This window comes from Mobula hypostoma, chromosome 4 (genome assembly GCF_963921235.1).
Source record: "Mobula hypostoma chromosome 4, sMobHyp1.1, whole genome shotgun sequence".
NCBI classification, from domain to species: Eukaryota; Metazoa; Chordata; class Chondrichthyes; order Myliobatiformes; family Myliobatidae; genus Mobula; species Mobula hypostoma.
The window spans coordinates 79660645-79683197 of NC_086100.1; the positions used below are offsets into that span (position 1 = coordinate 79660645).

General features: G+C 44.5%; 1 long non-coding RNA gene across 1 annotated transcript; it reads left to right on the forward strand.

Annotated features, from left to right (window-relative positions):
• Window positions 1-1305: 1305 nt before the first annotated feature.
• Window positions 1306-16164, forward strand: LOC134344851 (uncharacterized). The gene is made up of 3 exons (XR_010017542.1): window positions 1306-1390; window positions 1555-1600; window positions 16146-16164. It is a non-coding gene; the product is annotated as an uncharacterized LOC134344851 (long non-coding RNA).
• Window positions 16165-22553: the final 6389 nt, after the last annotated feature.

The following is a 22553-nucleotide window of genomic DNA, read 5'->3' on the forward strand; positions in this document are numbered from 1 at the left end:
GGAGGGTTTGCACCTCCGGTGAAGGGGGTTGTTGAATTAATTCTGGGGCAGCTCATTCACCTTTGGTCCCCACCAGACACTCCGCTCTCAAATGTGGCTCCAAGTAGCTGTCAGCATGCAACAGCAGCCACGCTGCGGACTCTGCGTCAATAAACGGGCTAAACCATCTGAGGTTATACCTCATACCTGGTGAAATCAGGGTATACCTGTCCTAGCATGTGAAGCCAGCTCTGGAAGATGGGGCGGATGAGATCAACAGTAAAATCCAAAGGCCAGGAAGGCGATTCTGCAAAGTTTTGCAGAGCGTGCAGGGCATATTAAGACACAGAAGAAGTCATGATTATCCTCTGAAACCAAGAAAAACCCCAGTTCGTGATGACTACTCATACCACTGGACCTGGGCTTCTGAGGTCGAGAAAGTTGAAATGTCTCAGTGGCACGGTTCACCACTTTAAAAATTCTTTCACACAGGTTTCTCTGTCATTGTTGGATATCTTCTTTTGATTGACTGTAAATGAACCAAATTGGTGCTGATAATGAACTGTCTTCATACAATGCTTTTGACTATTGCATCTTCAAAATCTTCATTTTGAAGATGCTATAGTCTTAAATAACATTCAAGACAGTGGTCTTATATAACATTCATAACATAACGTTCAAGATTACTACCAATATCTTCAAATTGATTGTAGTTCCTAATTTGTTGGTTCGTGGCCAAGTGGTTAAGGTATTTGTCTAGTGATTTGAAGGTTCGCTAGATCAAGCCTTGGCTGAGGCAGCGTGTTGTGTCCTTGAGAAAGGCACTTAACCACACATTTCTCTGCGACGACACCTGTGCCAAGCTGTATGGGTCCTAATGCCCCTCCCTTGGACAACATCGGTGGCGTGGAGAGGGGAGACTTGCAGCATGGGCAACTGCTGGTCTTCCATACAACCTTCTCAGGCCTGCACCCTGGAAACCTTCCAAGGCACAAATCTATGGTCTTGACTAACAGATGCCTATAATTTGCTGAAGTAGTGCATTCATTTCTTTTTCACTGCTGGCTATTTTTAGCATCTCCAAGCCTGGATGCTTGAAAGCGTAGTGAGCAAAATGATTCCAAATTGTCTAACTAATTGTTTCTTGCCAACTTTCAGTGACAAAGATCACTGCTCTTTGAACACAAGCATACACGACTGATGCTATTTAAAAACCATTTGCTCTAAGCATGGTGTAGTGTCTAATGACCATATAAGTTCATGTGACCAACCACAGTTAGAAACTGTTCAGCAAGTCTCCTGTCCCAGTTGAGGCATCCTGTGTCAAATAAACGAAGGGAATCCTGGCTATTTTCTCTATTAGTTTTTATTCTTTAGGAGCTGTCCCAATTAACTGGAATCTACCATGTATGTATGTTATCATTTATTGTTTGTATTATTAGCATTTTATCATTTATTGTTTTTATTATTTATTGCACTGTACTGCTGCTGCAAAACAACACATTTCACGACATATGTCAGTGATACTAAACCTGATTCTGATTCTAATCAAATTTACTTCCTTTTATTCTCCAGTATTTAATTTTGCTTGAAGATGGGTAAGAACAGTCCCCAGTTCAAGGTAATTCACCACTGGCAGTAAGTCCTCCTGTCAAGAATAGCTACTTCTGATGAATGTCACAGAGCTATTGAACACCTTCAACATGTCATTCAGCAAACACGTAAGAACTGGGATAGGCAGAGGTCAAAGATTTTCCCAGATGTGACAAAGGAATCTTGTTTTTTCATCTAGTCTGAGTAAATGGGGAATATTCATTGTGGTTGATGAGATTTGCAATGGCATTGCTTTCTGTTGAAGATCTACAATCTATGCAACTTATTTCACAGTTTTGATCTGCCTTTTAGTTAGTAGAATACCTATACAAATTGTCTTGCTGTCAATTTGCAGGGATGTCAGAGTTCAAGTCAAAGAAAATTCAAAGTAAAAATTAATTTATTATCAGACTACAAATATGTTACCAGATACTAGCTTGGGATTCATTTTCCTGCAGGCATTTATAGGAAAATAAAGAAATAATTTGTGAAAAACTATACATTGATAAAGTCTGACAAACAAACCAATTTGCAAAAGAAGGTAAATAGTGCAAATAAAAAAAATAATACTGAGAATGAGAGTTGTGGAGTCCTGGAAAGTGAGTCTGAGTTTATGGAATCAGTTTGGATTTGAGGTGATTAAAGTTATCCACATTGATTCAGTGATCTGATGGTTGTACAGTAATAACAGTTCCCGAACCTGGTGGGGTGGGACATAAGGTTCCTGTATCCCTGTCATGGTCCGGTCCGTGAAGTCCATGTTCTGGTTCATGGTCTGGTCCATGGACTCCAGACTCTGGGTCTTCCGGCTGTCCCTTGTTTCAGTTGGGCTTAATCATAGGCACCTGATGCTTGTCTTGGGGCTGGGAATATAAGTGGCCCTGGGTTCGAGTATTGGTGCTGGTTTGTCTCATCAGTATCCTGTCCTCACCTCTGTGGGGTAAGTCAGGCCGTCTTTGCCATTACCCTGCAGTTGGATCTGTCCCTTCTTGTCCTTGCCTCTGTTGGGTAAGGCAGGTCACCTTTGCTGTTACCCTGAAGCTGGACTGTTCCCTTCCTTCTGGACCCTTGCCTTGCAACCTGTGTCTGAAGCCTGGCCCCGCAACCTTGTCAAGTTCAACCACCGGAGCAAGACTGGAGCCTTGCTGTGTCAAGATAAGGAACTGTCTATCATTGAGTTGGAATTGTCTCTGTGTCCACGCCTTCGCTAGGTAGATCCGGCCGTTTGCCATTACCTACTGTTGGGAACCGTCTCTGTGTCCACGCCTTCGCTAGGTAGGTCCGGCCGTTTGCCGCTACCTAGTGCTTGGAATCGTCTTTTCGTGTTCAGCATTCTGTGTACAGCCCTGGCCCCATGACCTGCTCCCAAGGATGGGTCCCGGCTCTGTGTTCCATGTTCCTGTGTTCCTGTCTCTCAAGTCCAAAGCTCTGTGTTCCTGTCCTCCCCAAGATCAAGGCTCTGTGTTCTGCATTCCTGTCATCCCAGTCCAAGGTTCCGAGGTTCCTGTCGACCCAAACCCAAGGCTCGGCTGTTCCTGAGTACCAAGTCAAGGCTTCATGATCTCGTCCTGTCCATGTGCTTTGTCCTGTGCTGGAGTTCTCTCATCCTGTACTGGAGTTCCCTCATCCTTCCCAGGAGTCTCTCATTCTGTCCTGTAGCCTCGCCTAGTCCTGTCTCCCAAGACCACGTCATGTCTTCACCTAGCTCTGGAGTCTGAGCCTGAGTCAAGACCCAGGTTCTGGGTCCTTGTCCAGTCTCTGGCTCGGAGTCTGAACCCAAGCCTTGTCATGTCCTCGCCTTGAAGAACCCTAGCCTCATCATGTCCTTGCCTCGAAGAACCCAAGCCTCGTCATGTCGTTGCCTTGAAGAACACAAGCCATGAAGTACCCAAGCCATGAGGAACCCAAGCCATGTCTAGTCCTGTAGCCACATCATGTCCTCACCTAGTTCCGGGGTCTGAGCCCGGGTCAAGACCCAGGTTTTGGGTCCTTGTCCAGTCTCTGGCTCGGAGTCCAAGCCCAGGCTCCTAGTTCCCAGTTTCTTGTCCTGGTCCCGCTTGCCTAGCCAATGTCCTAGCCCAAGTCTGTGTTCTTGTCCCAGCTCTCTAGTCAAGTCCTGTTCCTAGTACTTCAGTGTCTGTGTCTTGCATTTGGGTCTACCACCAATGCTCCCCCCCATATGACAATCCCTGCCCAAAGGTAATTGTTACGGTCGCACCCAACTGGGACCTTCTCTTCACCTTGGAAGTGGATGCCTCGGGCACCAGAGTGGGTGCAGTGTTGTCTCAACAGACAATAAACTGCACCCATGTGTGTTCTTTTCCAGGTGACTATTTTCAGCAGAGATGAATTACAACATTGGCAATAGAGAGCTGCTCGCAGCCAAGTTGGCTCTGGAGAAATAACGTCACTGGCTCAAAGGGACCTAGAACTCTTTTATCATATGAACAGACCACAAAAACTTGGCTTATACCAGGAGGTCAAGAGACTGAATTCCAGGCAGGCCAAGTGATCTGTATTCTTTAATCATTTTAATTTCATCCTGACCTATTGACTGGGATCTAAGACCTAGATGCCAGGTGTCTTGTCCCATCAGTTCAATGAACCTGAAAATGAAAAGCAGCCTACCACCATTTTGCCCCAAGCCAACGTGATCGTGCCTATTCTTTGGGGCGGGGGGGACCAACACATTTGCTCATAAGGCTTGAGTACAAGGGAGGATTCCTCAGAACACCCCTCCGGATCGGCTGTTCATTCCAAGTCCCATCCGGTATCAGGTTCTTCAATGAGAATAAGTACCGAGATTGACATCTCACCCACAGGTGGCCGGGACCTTCAAGTTCATTAAGAGAAGACATTGTTGGCCTTGAATGGCAAGGGAATTCCATCAATGCTGGCATGTGAGGTGTGCGTCCAGAACAAGGAGTCCTGCATCCAGCCTCAAGGTCTCCTTCAGCCTCTGCTTGTTCCAGAAAATAAAAGGGGAAACATCTCCATGGACTTTGTCACTGGTCTTTCTCCTTCCAAGGAGAAGGCCATTATCATGGTAATTGTGGATTATTCTTCGATGGCCTGCAAATTCATTGCCTTGGATAGACTTTCATCTGCAGCGCAGATAGCAGAAATCATCCTGCAGCAAGTCTTCAGGATCCATGGTTTTCCAGTGGATATTGCGTCAGATGGTGGTCTGCACTTCACATCATGTTTTTGGAGGGCAGTTTGCAAACTAATTGGGGCAACAGCAAGTCTTTCCTTTAGGTTTCACCCATAGTCAAATGGCCAAATGGAGCAGGTGAACCAAGATATGGTATGTACCCATAGATGCCTGGCATCTGAAAGATCGAATGAGTGAAGTGACCATTTGATGTGGGCAGAAGTTGCCCACAACACTTTAAGGCATTCACCACATGGGGTGTCTCCTTTCAAATGCTATTTTAGGTATTCTCCACCACCCTTCCCTGAGCAGGATGTAGGAGTTCCTGGAGCTGAAAATCCCGTCTGATGCTACAAGAAGACATGGACTCGGACAAGGACAATTTTGTTAGCTTCTACCCAGAAGGCTGCAGTAAATGGCTAACTGTAAGAGAAGACAAGGACCAGTTTTGCAACCTGGGCAACAGTCTGGCTTTTGACTTAGGATTTGCCTCTCCGAGTGGATACGAGGAAATTGGTGCCCAAGTTCATTGGACCCTTCAGGGTTCTCAGGAAAGTAAATCCTATGGCCTATAGCTTGTGGCTCCCCAATACCCTCAAGATCAATTCCATGCCCCGACCCTTGCCACAGATACTTGAACATTTGGTTCCAAGCCATCTTCATCAAGGACTCTCATCACAAGTAATAGCAAGAAGAGTGCATGACCTGGACGTGGGGTCCTTCGTGATGGATGCTGCTTTCTTGCAGCAGTGCTCCTTATAAACATGCCCAATGATGGGGAGGGCTTACCCTGTGATGAGAGTTATTAAGGACCAAGACAGCATCAGTTATCAAGGAACTTTGATCTCTGATACGTTGCAAATCTAGGTTGGATGATGATAATGCCAAAGTAAAATAGTTAAACTTTGCCTTATTGGAGATGGTTAATGCAAGATACTTGGTGGGGCACGATGATAACTTCATGCTTTTGAAAATAGCTTCAGTTATTGGCAGTATCCCCATGCATGTGGACATCTGACTGCATTGTTTTCCTTCATCTTGTCCTGTGGTGCAGACAAAGGCAATGTTCATTTCATAGAAAGATTGCAGGTGAGAGTATAGGTGTTACCATAACAGCTAATAATCTAGGAACTATGACTAATGGTATGGACACATGAGTGTGAACCTTACTGTGGCACTTGGGAATTTTAAATTCAGTTAATAAATGAATCTGGAAAGTAGAATGAAGTTGATCACAGAATGTTCAGATTGTGTTAAAACAAAAGATATCTACTTCATTAATGTTTCTTTTAGGAAGGATTTTTTAAAATTTTATGTTCATTTAGAGAACAGCACTGGGCAGGACCTTCTAGACCAATGAGTTGCATTGCCTAGCAACCCTCCTATTTGACTTTAGCCTAATCACAGGACAATTTACAATGACCAATTAACCTACTAATTGGTACATCTTTGGATTATAGAAGGAAACCGGAGCACCCAGAGGAAACCCACACATTCATAGGGAGGATGTACAAACTCCTTACAGATGGCACCGGAATTGAACTTCAAAGTTTGACTTCCCAAGCTATACACTACGGTACTATGTGCCCCCTCTTCTAACCTGTATTCATCCTCATCCCAAAGGCTATGGTTGAATCAACCCTTTCAGTGGAGTAGTTAGTTCACTTAGTTCAGAGTCATCAAGTACTGGCAATAAATGCAGGCCTTGCTGACTGTGAAGTTCAAAATATAAATGATTTCTAAAACACAAAGGATTTCCAAAACATAGATACTGTTCCTATCAGCTAAAGAGACTACCAATGAGTTGCAGATGAATAGATTTTTCAACTCAGAAGTTGAAGAAAGAGGAATGGATTCTAGTTCACCCCATGTCTCTGTCATTCTTCTTACTGTTTCTTAACCATTCCTAATAGGCCTAACTACTCTCTACATTTATACTGTTCTTTTTTCTGCTTCTTGGTTGATTTCACAGTTATATGGTGTTTTTCCAGATACTTCATTACACAAACGGTCTAAAAGTATCTGTAGACACAGTTAGCTAATTCTTACAGTCAATGCTGGTAAGCTGATTCTATTACACAAATCTTCTAACGATTAACAAATCAGCTATTTGATGTGCTAAGTGACAGTATCAATCTGGTCTGCAAGCCTACTTGAACTAAATAATTTAGCCACATTGTCTGGTTTGAAACAAGCCCAATTAAATAACCACATTGCCTAACACTGTAATTCCTTAACTATTAGCCCATCTGCAGTGGACCAGAATCCTGTGTTCTATGGATAGTGTGTATGTTTGTAAAGCTGTCCTTTTAACTTCAGATTGATTATTGCTTGTGATTTACATTAAGAACTGAAGACTGGTTCTTGCTTATGACAAGAAGCTAAAAAAATGTTGGTTGGAAGTTTGTCTTATTCAAAAATAACCCTTTGATCTCTAGAAACTTTAGCGGCTATGTTAGAATGCTTTGCTTGGCAAGAAAAGAAAAGCCCACTGGCCTTGGACAGTGAATATCCATCACAAGACAAGATTATTTTTAAAAATGTATGCAGCTGTGGACCCTTTCAGAAGTTCTTTTTGAGTATTTCAAGAAAGAAATACCTTATGTTTTATGATCCTTGTGTTAATTTCCACAATGACCTATGTAGCCCCATAGATGAGATTGGGATCCCAGGCACACATAGCTACAAGAGCTGATTCCAGTTCAGGTTAGTTGATTGTCATATACATCAGGGTGTAATGAAATTCTTTGCTTAGGTGTAGCTCACAGTGTCAACAGTATACATGGCAACAATAAATATAATGATGAGCGCAAGGCATTGTAGTGCAATCTGAAATAACACAAAAAGAAATGCTGAAGTGACAATAAAGGAACGATTGAGAAAAGCAGATTTAAGAATCCAAGAAAATGGCAACATCATCAGGAGATGAGTATGAAAAGAGATACGAAAGAGATTATGAAGTCTGACAGCAATGGGGAAGACACAATTCTTCAGTTTGGATGTCTGGGCTTTCAACAGAGAAAAGCAAATGGCCAGGATGGTAGGCATTCCTGACGATACTATTAACTTTATTAACCATACGCAACACAGCGTATTGGACTGGATGGAGAGAAGTGGCAGAGAGGTCTGGGTTGGAACTTCCTTCACTGGTGACTGACTTCACTGACCACTACCTTATGAAAATCATAGTTCCCAGGTGCCTTACAGGAGATAGAAAGGCTTGCTTTCAGAAGGCTACTGGAAGATAAAAACTTCTTGCCAAATACACTGCCTCCTCCTTTAGTCTCCTCTGAAACAAAGGCATTGCCTTCAGGCCCTGCTGTCCTGCCCTGAGTTGTACTGGAGTCTCAGGAGGATCACTACTTATACACTCATCTTACTCCAAAGCTTTCACCTCAGTAATTAGAGAAAATAAAAGTGCTTTGATCATGGTTCTTTCAGAATTCAGCTCCAGAGAGCACAAGTGGGTCCTTTTGTGAAATCAATCCAACAGCCTCCAAGTATTCACGAGAAACAGTGTGGGGTTTCTTTCTGCTATTAAACCTGGCATCACTGCATTGCCCTCAATAGTCTTTAGTTGCCCATACCAGCTCTTAGGGAGAGCTTTTGAATTAACTCCACTTTCCTCTTCTCTCCACAGTTCTACAAATTCGCCCCTTTCTTTGATTTATCCTATTCCTTCATGAAAGTTATTTTTGAAACCATTTCCATTACCTTCCATGTTACAGCAAGTCATCTCATAGCATCATAGAGAAATACAGCAGGAAACCTTGCTCTTCAGCCCAATATATCTGTGACAGCCATTAACCATTTATATGAAAATATTTTCCGCAGTCTCACCTCTGGATTATATGCCAATTACCCTAAATTCATGCCCTTTGATTACTGATTCCTCAGTCAGTGGAAACAGCTTCTTATTTACTCTCCAAAAAATGGTCATATGCCTTGTAAATCTGCTTTATAACCTGTCGTCAAGTAGCAGGACTGGCATCAAACAAAGATTGCTTGGGGATATTTCAGTAATGTATGTGTAGCACGTATGTAACTACGTATGCAAATTAATGTTGCAATAAATGTAAAATGTTATATATATAACTCCGTGAATTGCCTTCTGCTGGAGATGACCTATGAACACAAATTATTTTGTCAATTTATGGTTCCCTGATTTCCTCACTGATAATGTGCTAAGTGGTCAAATATAAAATGTGCAATTAACAGTCGTCACATTCTAACCTTTCACCAAGTGATTATAACTGTTTTGCTGGAAATATCATTAAATTCTGAAAATGTGCTTGAGTGCTGAAAAATAGCTTTAATGCAGAATAAAATGAAAGGAAATACTTAAGATGGGCTCTCTCTTCCATTGGCGGAAAGCAAGTCTTGCCCAAGGCTGTATTGATATGTCACAGATCCCGATATAACGACTTAGAAATGTGCAGCAATGTCTCCCTTTGCAAGGTACAGATTTCCAGATGGGCAATGACTGAGTAATTGGCCTATAGAACTTTCACTTTATCAGCAACAGCAATAGTTTGGACAATAACCCAGCTAGAATGGATGTCATTTCAGAGCCAGATATGTTTAACGGTGGCCTGGTTGACCACGTTTTATGTCTACTTTGCACCAGATACTGATTGGTTGAGAGTTGGTAGCAGTGAATTGATCAAAGTGTGCGAGCAACCATTAGGACAGGATGGAGCAGTGGAAGCAGAGATGGGTGTATATATTGAAATGAGTAGTCATGATCGTTAGGTGTCAGAGAGTTAAGCAGCGTGGGATCAGTGGAGAAGGTGCCATCTAAAAGGAGGAAAAGTTGGAAATGTTAGATAGTTATATTCAGAAGGATTAGAAGAGAGGTAACATGATATAATATCAGATTTTTCCATCAAAAATCCTGGGGACATCCCATCTGAATGATATGACAAATTCTGCAAGGGTATATAGGGAGAAAGCGACCTCAGCAGTTCTTACCATGACTTCAGAGACAATTCAATGGATGTAGTCTTTGAAAAAGTCTTTTGATTCTATTGGTAGGTGTAGCACCACACAGCTTAAGTCTTTATTTGAGTTTAGAACTTTGTGGTCAACAAACCAAATACCATCAAGGGATTTTTACATGGAATTGCAACCTCCTGACAATTACAGAGAATTGGCTGTCACAAGGGCAAGAATGGCCGTTGGAAGTTCTGGGGTTTATATGTTTGAAAAGAGACAGGGAGGAAGGTAAGAGAGTGGCAATACTAATCAGGGACAATATCACAGCTGCAGAAATGGAGGACATCATGGAGGGTTATCGAGTGAGTCAATGGGTGTGGAAGTCAGAAGTAGGAAGGGTGTAAGCACTCTATTGGGAGTATTCTACAGATCCACCCCCCTCCCCGCTAGGGCACAGAGACATCGAGGAGCAGACCAGGAGGCAGACTTTGGAAAGGTACAGAAATAACAGGATTGTTGTCATGAGTGACTTCAACTTTCCTAATTCTGATTATCCTTAGTGTGAAAGGTGTGGATGGGGCTTAATTTGTTAGTTGTGTCTGGGAAAGATTCTGGACACATTATGTAGAGAGTGTGACTAGAGGAGAGCCCTTACTGGATCTGATACTAGACAATGAATCCATGGTCTTCTACCATCTCATATCAGATATCCCCCTTCTACAACCCTTCATAGCTTTCACCAATTGACATCCCAGCTCTTTACTTCACCACTTCCCACCCTCCCAGTTTTAGCTGTCACCTACCACCTTGTTCTTCTTCCCCTCCTTTCTCCTTATTGCTCCAACTTCTTGTCTTTTTTTATCCAGTTCTGATTAAGGGTCTCAGCCCAAAATGTCAACAGTTTATTCACTTCCACAGACACTACCTGGCCTGCTGAGTTCTTTATGTGTGATTATCGAATTTCCAGCACCTGCAGATTATCTTGTGTTTGTAATATTTGCTTTCTTTTACTCTGCATCAGTTAGTTTTGTCTTACTTCTTTTAATCATGTGGAGATATCTAAAACTTGTCAAATTTATTTCACAGTACTGTGACTTCAGGTAGTTGTCATCTTCCTTTATCATTTTTCACAAGTTTGCTGCATGTTCTGACATGAGGATTAAAAGCATTCATGGTCTGGGTTAGTCTCACAAAGCTTCTCAACTATTTATTTTCTCTTGCTGCTTTAATCTGAAAGACAGCTGACTTTTTCTGTGCTTTGTTTAACTCTGGTGTGTGAAACGTTTCCCTTTATGGTCCATTTGTCAGCATTTAGCTTGCATTCAGGCTTTCTGGGTTTTCCATCGCCTCACCGTTATAACAATCATGGATTTTGTTATCCAGTTCTTAGATCTGGATGTCATCTACTATGTCCATTTTTTTTTGCATCCTCTTTTGCTATCACTTACTTTCTGCTAGAACGTATCCTATCTTACTTCAAGGCCAAGGGATTGATGTTTTAAAATGCTTTTTTTCAAGTATTTTAATAAATGCAATCTATAGTAAAGGTTCCTTATTAAGTTTCAAATCCTGTCTCTCCCTATGCTGCTCTGATGGCTTTCAAAATTGGAACAAGTTTGAGGTAAGTCATGGGTCCACTTTTCCTACACTACATCGACGACTCATTGATGCTGCTTCCTGCACCCATGTGGAACTCGTCAATTTCATCAACTTTGCCTCAAACTTCCACCCTGCCCTCAAATTTACCTAGTCCATTTCAAACACCTCCCTCCCTATCTCGATCTTTCTGTCTCTATTTGGAGACAGCTTATCTACTCATATCTATTATAAACCCATGGACTCTCACAGCTACCTGGACTATACCTCTTCTCACCCTGTTAATTGTAACATCACCATCCCATTTTCTTAATTCCTCCGTCTCTGCCACATCTGCTCTAAGGATGAGGCTTTTCATTTCAGATCTAAGGAGGTCCCCTCCTTTTTCAAAGAAAGGGGCTTCCCTTCTTCCGCCATCAATGCTGCCCTTTACCACATCTCTTCCAGTTCACGTACATCTGCTCTTATCCCAACCTCCTGCCTTCCTACAAGGGATAGAGTTCCTCTTGTCCCCACATACCACCCCAGCAGCCTTCACGTCCAGCACATAATTCTCGGGAACGTCTGCCATCTCCCACCACCTAGCTCAGCTTCCCACCTACCCACCTCAATTTCTGCTTTCTGCAGGGATCGTTCCCTGAGCAACTCCCTTGTCCACTCATCCCTCCCAACTGATCTCCCTCCTGCGCTTATCTTTGCAAGTGGAACGAGTGCTACACCCCCTCCCTCACTACCATTCAGGGCCCTAAATAGTCCTTCTGGGTGAGGCAACATTTTACCTGTGAGTCTAGTGGGGACATGTACTGTGTCCAGTGCTCCCAGTGTGGCCTCCTGTATATCAGGGAGACCTGACCTAGATTGAAAGAATGTGTCACTGAGCACCTGTGCTCCATGCCCTTTGGAAAAAGCAGGATCTCCCAGTGGCCACCAATTTTAATTCCACTTCCCATTCCCATTCCAATATGTCAAACCGTGGCCTCCTCTACTGCTGCAATACCATACTCAGGTTGGCAAAACAACGCCTTATTTTTTGTCTAGGTAGCCTCCAACCTGTTGGCATGACCATCGATTTCTGGAACTTCTAGTAATGCCCCCACCGCCTCCTTCACCACTCCCCATTCCCTTCACACATCCCCTCCCTCTGGTGCTCCTCACTCCTTTTCCTTCTTCCGTCGCCTTCTGTCTTTTCCTATTAGATACCCCCTTTCTCTAGACCTATATCTCTTTCACCAATCAACTTCCCAGCTCCTTACTTCATCCCTCCCCCTCCCGGTTTCACCTATCATCTTATGTTTCTCTCTCCCCTCTCCCCACTTTTTAACTTTACCCTTCATCTTTTTTCTTCAGTCCTGCCAAAGGGTCTTGGCCCAAAACATTGACTGTACTTTTTTCCATAGATGCTGCCTGGTCTGCTGAGATCTTCCAGCATTTTGTGTGTGTTGCTTGAGGTAAGTCATGTATATGGGGTGTTGATGTATCCTTGGCATTCTTTGTGAAGTTCACTTGGCAGATTTAGTAACTTTTCTCTATTATCCATCTTTCCTCCATCGCTTGGGTTATCCTTCCAAGCTTTCTGCTCAACTCATTCAAAAAATTTATTGGAGGCCTGGTTGACTAGTTGCAATGTAGGTCATTGGTAATATAAAATCATTAAAATGAATAACTATTTCAAAAAAGCATTCTGTGTAGATTTGGAATAGATCTGTTGTACCTCTGAGAGGGCACTTTTCAATTGGTGCATGGCTTTCAGTTCTCAGTGTTGTTTTTTTCATGTCGTGATCAAGTATTTCTCCAATGCAGAAAGATATGGCACACAGCATGGAATTAACTTCTATTTGTAGGTCCCTCTAATTTGTGTTATTCCAGAGTTTGGAATTTTGCCTTTCCTCGGCTGCTTCATTATGACTAGTTTATTTCAAGATTTATTCAGATTATCCATTCTCTTTCAGACTTTTAGGGAGCATCTTTTGTGTAACCTAACTAGTATGATGCCTCTGTGCTCTTGTATTCTGTTTTAACTTGTAGTTGCTATAGTGAATTTGTATCTCATCCTGTTTCTGATCTGTGTGATAATCTCGGTATCACATCCATCTTTTATGTGACTCAGAAAATACAATCATCATAGTTTAAAATGGATTTCATATGCAATGTGGAATTTTAAATTTAAGGCAAAAAAGCTGCGGATTCTGGACATTTGAAATAAAAACACCAAATACTCTAAATACTCAAGCAGCATTAGTAGGAAAAGAAAATCCAGATTTAACATTTCCTGTTGATAAAATTGTCATTTGTAAATTCTTTCCACTTTGAAGAATATTTCAATTTTTCTCTTCCCCCATCAATCTGAATTTTAGTCACATTTCCCCATGTTATTCTCTGCTGGTTAATTCTTTGCCTCTTCCCTAAATCTGCCTATACTTATTTCTGCTTCTCACTCACAAATACGCTCTCCCTATCTTTGAATTATCAGCAAACTTAAACACATTACACCCAGTCCATTCTCCCGTTATTAGTATAGACCGCAAATAGCTGATGGCTTTTCAATTATCTCTATGAAAACCAGGTAGCAACAGGATGTGAATCTGAGAAAGCTCCGTTTATTGTTTCTATTTTCTGTCTTTTAACTAATTGAATCAATGAATCATAAGAAATTTATGTAACAGAAGGGGGACATTCGACCCGTCATATTAAAAAGACTTGTTCAATCTAATCCAGGACAACAGTTCATGGAAAACATTGGTCAGACTGGTTTTACTTCATTGGAACATCAGAGGCTGACCTGACACTCATATCAGAGGCATATATAGGGTATAGAGTCAGAATATTTTTTTTAATAGTAAAACTATCAAAAACAAGAAGGCATAGGTTCAAGGCGAGAGGGAAGAGTTTTAAAGGGGACCTTATACTTATACTTTATACTTTATTGTCACCAAACAATTGATACCAGAAAGTACAATCACCACAGCGATATTTGATTCTGCACCTCCCGCTCCCTGGATTACAAATATTAAATATTAAAAATAGTAAAAATTAGTAAATATAAAAATTTAAATTATAACTCACAAATAAAAAGTAGAAAAATAGAAAGTAAGGTAGTGCAAAAAAACCGAGAGGCAGGACCTGAGAGAATACTTGGAACACACACAAAATGCTGGAGGAACTCAGCAGGCCAGCCAGCATTTATAGAAATGAATAAATAGTCGATGTTTTGGGCCGAGACCCTTCATCAGGCCTGGGAAAAAAGGTAATGAGTTGGAGCAATAAGGTGGGAGGAAAGGAGGAATAATTACAAGGTGGTAGCTGATAGGTGAAATCAGGAGAGGGGGAAGGGGGAAGCAAAGAATTGGGAAGTTGATTGGTGAAAGGGATAAAGGGCTGGAGAAGAGAGAATCTGATAGGAGGAGGTAGAAGGTCATGGAAGAAAGGGAAGGGTGAGGAGCACCAGAGGGAGGGGATGGGCGGGTAAGGAGATAAGGTGAGAGAAGGAAACGGGAATGGGGGAATAGTAAAGGGGGAAGGGCAATTACCGGAAGCTCAAGTAATCAATGTTCATGCCATCAAATTGGAGCTACCCAGATGGAATATAAGGCGCTGCACCTCCAACTTGAGTGTGGTCCCATTGCAGCAGTAGAGGAGGCTATGGATTGACATGTCGGAATGGGAATGGGAAGTAGAACTGAAATAGGAGGCCACCAGGAGATCCCGATTTTTCTGGCGAATGGAGCATAGGTGTTCAGCGAAGTGGTCTCCTGATCTACATCAAGTCTCACTGAGAGAATGTTTATTATTTTGCACAGAGAGTGGTTGGTACCTGAAACTTGCTACCAGAGGAGGTGATAGAATCCCATACAATTTCTATGCTGAAGAGGCATTCATGGACATGGACATAATGCAGTAAAATGCGATTACTGTAGATGGACAAAAAGGTTGGCATCACGTGCTGGCCATTTCTGTGTTGTCAAATCTATGACTTCATGATTCTCTCTCTCTTGCAGCAATGGCTTTATAACTCTGATGATTATGGCTCTTCAAATACATAACCAAGCGCTGCTGAAATGTAATGCTACTCTCTCCAACATCCTTTCATAGGGTGAATACCAGACTCTGAGTGAGATCTGTGGACTTCTTTACCATACCCCTTCATTTACGTACATTTTTTTCATATTCAGGCTAAAGATCCCTTATTTTTGAACATTAATTGCTTTGAGTTTCTTCTTTCATTTGGATGAGGGATGTATTCTAGCCAATTTCTTAGATAAACTCATCTATCCGTTCATGTAATTGGCAGTGTGGAGATACGTGCGGAGGTGTAAGGCACTCCTTCCTTCCGCTAGCCTGCAAGTCAGCCCTGGGCAAGGTGTAGTACCTGCTAGCCCCTGATCAGGGTCACTTGAACCCATGGGAGCAGGTGGTCGATGGTCCTGTGAGCAGTTGGCGCATATCACAAGTCGTGGTCATGTGAACACTAACACATGGAGACAGTCTCTAAAGAGTGTTGATAATGGCTGAGGTCACCCGCCTTGTAAAGACGCTGTCCAGGAGAAGGTATTGACAAGCCACTTCTGTCGAAAAAATTTGCCAATTACAATTATGATCATGGAAAGAACATGAACGCCCACGTCATGCGACACAGTACATAATGAATGAACGAATTCAAGACACCTTTTATTTTTCATACCATTTACATCCATTCTTTTCCTTTTCCAGTTCTTCAACATCATTACTTTGTACACCAGGACATCCCACAAACAAATGGGATCAGGCAATAATCTATCACTGTTAAGGCAGCGAGAAGATGGGGTGAGCACAGAATTATTTTCTCAATAACTTGCATTAAGCTAATTGATCTTCCTATTTTCCCTATTTTTATCTCTCTCTGGAATAGCAGAAGATGGGGAGAAATGGAGGAGATGCGGGTGAGGGCAGCATCAATAGTGGAGGGAGGGAAACCTCGTTCTTTGAAGAAGGAGGGCATCTCTGATGTCCTGGAACAAGCATTTCAAGGTTCGACATGTTATGAATTTAGAGATGCTCTTCTGCACTCCATAGTTGTAATGTGTCATTGTTTAAGTTACTGTTGCTTTCTAGTCAGATTGAACCAGTCTGGCGATTCCCATCAGATCCCTCTCATAAACATTTGCTCCCACAGAACCTTTTTTTTTTGTTTTTTTGCACCATTCCCTGTAAACTCTAGAGCAGATGTTCTCAATCTTTTATATGCCATGGGCCCCTACCATTAACCAAGGGGCCTGTGGGCCCCAGCTTGGGAACCCCTGCTCCAGAGATTGTTCAACTGGTTCAATTTAGTATGAGAGAATGTATGCAGTATACAACCTGAAAATCATACTCTTCGCAGACATCCACGAAACAAAAATAACTCCAAATAATGTGACAGAAACATCAGAACCCCAAAGCCCACTCCCCCTCCTCTGCACAAGTAGCACCAGAAGCATCGACTCTCCCCCTCTCCTCAACCCACCTGCACCAGCAAAAGCACCGACCTCCTCCCTCCAACTAGGCAAGCAATAGCAAAACCCCCCAAAGAAACCTTGATCTAGAGGCCATCAAAAACTACAGTCCATATCCCAGCACTTCGGTATCTCAGACAGGATCTTTCTCACTAGCGAGGGAGAGAGGGGTCACTCCTGCAACAATAAGAGCGGAGACCAGCAGTTCACTGTCTGACATCACAATCTTCTGCTTTACATGTTTGAGCCCCTTTGTTGTGCATGAAAGTCCCAGGAGAACATCATTTTCTTGTCTGGCACCAACACTCATTCTGGGGATAAAGTCACTTAGATTACATTTCTTCCCCATTCTGATGTTTGGTCTGCACAATAACTGAACCACTTGGATATGTGCTTTTAGACATTGAATTGGAACCACATGATTAGCTGATTAGATAATTGTATGCATGAGCAGATATACAGGCGTACCTAATAAAGTGGCCACTGAGTGTATTTTGTTTACAACTTCTCATTATGATACTTTATTGAATGCCTTTTGAAAATGAGGACCCACTTAATCAGCTAATGCAGTTCCCTTTGATAAACCAGATTTACTCTGCCTAATTAAATCATATTTTGTGTCTTGTTAACTGTTCCTTAACATGTTCCAAAATTTTTTCAATTACTTGCATTAAGTTAATCGATCTTCCTATTTTTCCCTATTTTTGTCTCTCTCACTCTCTCTCCTTCTGGAATAGCAGACTATATATGCTGTTGCCTTTCAACCCTTGCCAGTAGTCCAGAAATATGCAAATCTGAACAATCATAACTTTCCCTTCAACCACCTGCCCTCTTTCACTCCTGATCTATACAAACCATCCCTTGGACTTCAATGGTATCTACATTGTTAACCATGGGTCTGCCTGCTGTTTGTAATGACAAATTCATAATCAGAAGAGAAACGTGTGCACCACATAATGATTCACAAAGTGACACGTAATGATTTGTCCTTAAGTGTGGACATCAACTTCAGGATCCTCATCAGTTTCTAAGTTAATGTTACCATGATTGGCTTACAACGTTAGGAGGTTTGCACTAAACAACGCCTTCAAGAACTGTCTCAAGCTGTAACCTGCATCAGACAATAATATTTGCTTTCACTAGAATCTTTCTTATTATAAATTTGAGGCAGCTCCTAGAATATGTGTTTACATTTCTTTGAATTACTCCCATTCTGTTTGTTCTCTCTTTATTTTTGTGATGTACTTTGCTGGTTTCAGAAACTATCCTGATATTGCCACATTTTAGAACTCTTCTTCACAGTAATAGTAACATTACCCTCTTGATTACCTATGGATAGATTTGTGCCTCCAGGAGTCTGTATTCTTCAGCAGAATGTCGATTCACTGAGAATATTGAAATTTTTTTGTGTATTTGTGATCTCTTCTCAGCATTCCAAACATTTTATGTGGTTTCCCAATGAAGATTGGACAACCAGATGAATGGATTGTTTAAAATGTGTCTCATATTGTATGTAATTCTCAAACTCTGTAAAGCTTTGATCAAATGATAATCCTACAGTATTAACTATTGATTAACTGCTTCCCTGTATAATCTGAATCTAATACCTCATTTCCCAGTCTTTTCTCTCATAGATTTCCTTTGAAATCTCTATTGGATCTGACCTATGAACTCATTGTCCAACTGCTTTTCCTGACTTGGCTGTCTAAGTGAGGATTAAAGGCACCCATTAGTATTGCCTTTGAATAAATGTTCTCTCTCTATGTTAATACCCTGTAAGAGCACAGTTGTTGTATTTCAGGACCATGAGCTAAACCTCTCCACACTTAAGGATCCTTGTTTCTGTTTACCTCTTATCACACTGTTTTTCCTTCCTAATCTTCTGATCCAAGATATCTTCTCAACTGATCTTATATCATCCTTTGTTATATGTGTCACATTATCTCTTAATATTTTATTTCGTACATTCTCATAAAATACCCTGAAGTACTTAATTCCCAACTTTGTTACCGTGGAGCCACTTTGCTGTGTTTATATAAATGATATTTGCTGTAAACCTATTCATCTCAGCTTGTACCATTAATTCATCTGTCTTGTTAAGAATTTATCATGGATTTGTAGCGGTGTGCTACACACAGCGCTAAAATAACCACACGTAGTCGGTGAGTTAGAGTTGTGATAAAAAGGATTTATTCAAACTTCGCGGCCTGCTTTAAAGACTTCCCATTCCTGCCCTCCCTGGGTGGGACTGCTGTGGGGAATGCATAATCACAGACCCTTTCCACGCGCGGGATTTTCCCCCTGCTGGTGAAGATGGCCTGTCGCCCTTTTTGGGGCCGGCCTCTCTGCCAGTGCGCACCGGTTTGTGTGTGCTAGAAAGTGGGTTGGCACATTACCACCCCCCCCGACCGAATCGGCGATACATCCCCCAATGTCCACAGTCTGGATCGGCCTCTGTTTGGGAGGTCTGCCCCTGCGCCACGGTGCCTGTGCCCGGACCTGCTGCGCCAAATCCACATGGGCTGGTTTGTGTCCGTCCACCGTGAAAACCTCCTCTCTCCCCCCAATGTCCAGCACGAATGTGGACCCGTTGTTCCTGATCACCTTAAACAGCCCCTCGTAGGGCCGCTGTAGCGGTGCCCAGTGTCTGCCCCGTCGTACAAAAAGAAACTTACAGTTCTGCAGGTCTTTGGGTACGTAGGTCGGGCTCTGTCCGTGCTGTGAAGTGGGTATGGGGACCAGGTTACCGAGCCTCTCACGTAGTCTGTCCAGGACTGATGTGGGTTCCTCCTCTTGCCCCCTTGGGGCCAGTATGAACTCTCCTGGGACGACCAGGGGTGCGCCGTACACCAACTCGGCCGACGAGGTGTGCAGATCCTCCTTGGGTGCCGTGCGGATTCCGAGCAGGACCCAGGGAAGTTCGTCCACCCAGTCAGGCCCTTCCAGGCGGGCCATGAGAGCCGATTTCAGGTGATGGTGGAAACGCTCCACTAGTCCATTCGACTGTGGGTGGTAGGCAGTTGTGTGGTGTAGCTGTGTTCCTAAAAGGCTGGCCATAGCCGACCACAGGCTGGAGGTGAACTGGGTGCCCCTGTCGGAGGTAATGTGGGCCGGTACCCCAAAGCGGGCTACCCAGGTTGCGATCAGTGCTCGGGCGCAGGATTCGGAGGTGGTGTCGATGAGCAGGACTGCCTCTGGCCATCTGGTGAACCAGTCTATCATAGTTAGGAGGTACCACACTCCTCGTGACACTGGCAGAGGCCCCACGATATCCATATGAATGTGGTCGAACCTCCGGCTGGTGGGTTTGAACTGCTGCAGCTGAGCCTTGGCGTGCCGGTGCACCTTGGCCGTTTGGCACTGCATGCACGTTTTGGCCCATTCACTAACCTGTTTACGCAGTCCATGCCACACGAACCAGTTGGCGACCAGCTGGATGGTTGTCCTGATGGAGGGGTGCGCTAAGTTGTGAATGGATTTGAAAACCCGCCGGCGCCAGGCTGCTGGGACGACGGGGCGGGGTTGGCCGGTAGCTACGTCACACAGTAGGGTCCTCTCACCTGGGCCTACGGCGAGGTCTTGCAGCTGCAAACCGGAGACCGCAGTTCTGTAACTAGGGATCTCATCGTCTGCCGGCTGTGCCTTCGCCAGCGCTGCATAGTCCACCCCCTGGGACAGGGCCTGTATGCTCGGTCTGGAAAATGCGTCCGCCATGACGTTGTCCTTTCCCGAGACATGCCAGATGTCCGTCGTGTACTCGGAGATGTAGGACAGATATCGCTGCTGGCGGAACGACCGGGGGTCGGACACCTTCGTGAACGCAAAGGTAAGCGGTTTGTGGTCCGTGAACGCGGTGAAGGGCCTACCTTCTAAGAAGTAACTGAAATGCCGGATTGTCAGGTATAGTGCCAATAGCTCCCGGTCGAAAGAACTGTATTTGAGTTCGGGTGGTCGTAGGTGTTTGCTGAAGAACTCCAGGGGTTGCCAGCGACCCTCGATGAGTTGTTCCAGCACTCCAGAGACTGCTGTGTTGGATGCGTCCACCGTGAGGGCAGTAGGAACGTCCGTTCTGGGGTGCACTAGCATCGCGGCGTTTGCCAAGGCTTCTTTGGTTTTAACGAAAGCGGTTGTGGCCTCTTCATCCCAGGTAATGTCCTTGCCCTTACCCGACATCAGGGTGAACAGGGGGCGCATGATTTGGGCTGTTGAGGGGAGGAAACGGTGGTAGAAATTCACCATACCCACGAATTCCTGCAGGCCTTTGTGTTGGGTCAGGGAAAGTGGCGGACCGTTTCTACCTTGGCGGGCAGCGGGGTTGCCCCGTCTTTAGTAATCCTGTGGCCCAGGAAGTCGATGGTGTCGAGTCCGAACTGGCATTTGGCTGGGTTGATTGTACGGCCAAGTTCACTCAGGCAGGTGTAGAGCTGGCGGAGGTGGGACAGATGCTCTTGGTGACTACTGCTGGCTATGAGGATGTCGTCCAAATAGATGAATGCAAAGTCCAGGTCGCGTCCCACCGCGTCCATTAGCCGCTGGAAAGTCTGTGCGGCATTCTTTAGACCAAATGGCATTCGGAGGAATTCGAAAAGTCCGAACGGGGTGATAAGTGCTGTTTTGGGGATGTCGTCCGGATGTACCGGGATTTAATGGTATCCCCGGACGAGGTCTATCTTGGAAAAGATCCTTGCACCATGTAGGTTTGCTGCGAAGTCTTGAATGTGCGGCACAGGGTAGCAGTCTGGCGTTGTAGCCTCGTTCAGTCTGCGGTAGTCACCGCATGGTCTCCAGCCCCCCGTTGCCTTGGGCACCATGTGCAGGGAGGAGGCCCATAGGCTGTCGGACTGTCGTATGATCCCCAATTCCTCCATCTTCTTGAACTCCTCCTTCGCCAGTCGGAGCTTGTCCGGGGGGAGCCTTCAAGCACGGGCATGGAGGGGTGGTCCCTGGGTCGAGATGTGGTGCTGTACTCCATGTCTGGGCATGGCTGCCGTGAACTGCGGTGTCAGTACTGATAGGAAATCCGCCAGGACCCTGGTGAATTCGTCATCGGGCAGCATGATGGAGTCGAGGTTTGGGGCTGACAACTTTGCTTCACCCAGGGAGAACGTTTGAAAAGTCTTGGCGTTGACTAATCGCTTCCCTTGCAGATCGACCAGCAGGCTGTGGGCTCGTAGAAAATCCGCCCCCAGGAGTGGTTGGGCCACGGCGGCCAGTGCGAAGTCCCACGTGAACCGGCTGGAGTTGAACTGTAGCTGCACCGTGCGGGTGCCGTAGGTTCGTATTGTGCTGCCATTTGCGGACCTCAGGGTGGGTCCCAGTTCTCTGTTGCGGGTGTCGTAACTCGTTGGAGGTAAGAAGCTGATCTCCGCTCCGGTGTCGACCAAAAAGCGGCGTCCCGACTGCTTGTCCCAGACGTACAGGAGGCTGTCCTGATGGCCAGCCGCCGTAGCCATCAGCGGCGGCTGGCCCTGGCGTTTCCCGGGAATTTGCAGGGTGGTCTGCAGCGGCGGGCCTCCGTGCCCCATCGCTGGTGGTAGAAGCACCATTGTTCGTTGGTTCCTCACTCCTGTCGCCGGGTTTTGTAGGCTCTGCTGCTGGGCCTGGTCTGGTCTGCCGTTCGGCAAGCGACTTGGTGACCTGTGTGGCGGACGCCCCTCTCTCTTTCCTGGCATTCCACAGCACATCTGCTCGGGCCGCCACCTCCCGGGGGTTGCTGAAATCTGCGTCGGACAGCAGCAGGCATATGTCCTCGGGCAGTTGCTCTAGGAACGCCTGCTCAAACATGAGGCAGGGTTTGTGTCCTTCAGCCAGGGCCAGCATCTCGTTCA